The 1,750-nt window shown below is 45.8% G+C and overlaps 1 non-coding gene across 1 annotated transcript; it reads right to left on the reverse strand.

Moving 5' to 3' along the window:
• Positions 1–388: 388 nt before the first annotated feature.
• LOC142873512 (U6 spliceosomal RNA) lies at positions 389–495 on the reverse strand. Its single transcript, XR_012921533.1, has one exon. It is a non-coding gene; the product is annotated as a U6 spliceosomal RNA (small nuclear RNA).
• Positions 496–1,750: the final 1,255 nt, after the last annotated feature.

Genomic DNA, 1,750 nt, shown 5'->3' on the forward strand with positions numbered 1-1,750 from the left:
AGGTTGCTGTGAGCTAGGCTGACGCCACGGCACTCACTCTAGCCTGGGCAACAAAGCAAGACTCTGTCTCAAAAAAAAGAAAGAAATCTACATACTGGACTGTAATGGTAACAATTTTTTTTTTTTTTTTTAGATAGAGTCTCACTGTGTTGCCTGGGCTAGAGTGCCGTGGCGTCAGCCTAGCTCACAACAACCTCAAACTCCTGGGCTCAAGCGATCCTCCTGCCTCAGCCTCCCGAGGGTAGCTGGGACTACAAGCACATGCCACCATGCCCAGCTAATTTTTTCTATATATTTTTAGTTGGCCAATTAATTTCTTTCTATTTTTAGTGGAGATGGGGTCTCGCTCTTGCTCAGGCTGGGTTCTTTCTTTCTTTCTTTTTTTTTTTAATATATGGAACGCTTCACGAATTTGTGTGTCATCCTTGCGCAGGGGCCATGCTAATCTTCTCTGTATCGCTCCAATTTTAGTATGTGTGCTGCCGGAGCGAGCACACTCAGGCTGGTTTTGAACTCCTGAGCTCCAATGATCCACCCGCCTCGGCCTCCCAGAGTGCTAGGATTACAGGCGTGAGCCACCACGCCCGGCCATGGTAACACTTCTGATGGCAAGAGACCCCACCAGTAAGGTTGAAACCCTACCACAGACCGGGAGAAAATGTTTGCTACACGTATAACAGACAAGAGATGGACATTCCTAATAAAAGAGCTCCCCCAGAGCAATAAAAGAAGACAATCCAATAGGGAATGTTAGAATTTCGTACAGGTTGCTTAGCAGGATCCATTGGCACAGCCATACCCCTCTGGCACAGAAGAGGCAGAGAAGAGGGTGGGCCCTGTTCCTTATCTCATTTACTCTTGCTGTTGTCCCCGATTTTGAGATGCAGCAACCTAGGTGAGTGCATCACTCGTCTGGTTAACACCCTTCAGTGGCTTCCCACTGCCCTTAGGATAAAGCACAAGCTCTTTAGCCTGGCACTGCTGGTCCTCGGCCATCCAGACCTGCCCATCTGTCCAGCAGGGGCACCTCGCCCACTTGTCCCTCAGACCATGTGTGCCAGCCACAGAGAAATCCTACCAGCCCCTGAGCCAGCAAGGGGGTCTTGCCTGGGCCAGGTGGTTCCCCCTGCCTGGAATGCCCTTTGTCACCCCTTTGCCAGGCTGTCCATCAGAGACAGATCACAGGCCTAAATGAAGGTGCTAGATTTATAAAACATGTAGAATAAATCCTAAGAGAAAATCTTAGTGACCTCAGATTTGGTGACGATTTTCAAATACACCAAAAAAAGCACAAAATATACAAGAACAAAAAAATCAATAAATTGGACTTTATCAAAGTGAACAATTTTCGTTCTTCAAAAGACACAGTTACAAACTATAAGAAGCAAGCCAGATATTAGGAGAAACTATTTGCAAAACGTATATCCAACAAAGGACTTGTATCTAAGATAACTTGTATGATTCATTAATAAGACAGACAAGTGAACAAAAAAAAAAATGGGCAAAAAGTTTGAATAGACAGTTCACCAAAGAAGACATTTGGATGGTAACTACATATAGGAAAAGGGGTTCAACCGCATGGATGATTAGGGAAATGCAAATTAAAACCACTGTGAGGCCTGGCAAGGAGGGTGGCACGTGCTTATAATCTTAGCACTCTGGGAGGCCAAGGTGGGAGGATTGCTTGAGGTCAGGAGTTCGAGACTAGCCTAAGCAAGAGTGAGACTCCGTCTCTATTCAAAAAATCTAA

This window comes from Microcebus murinus, chromosome 10 (genome assembly GCF_040939455.1).
Source record: "Microcebus murinus isolate Inina chromosome 10, M.murinus_Inina_mat1.0, whole genome shotgun sequence".
NCBI classification, from domain to species: domain Eukaryota; kingdom Metazoa; phylum Chordata; class Mammalia; order Primates; family Cheirogaleidae; genus Microcebus; species Microcebus murinus.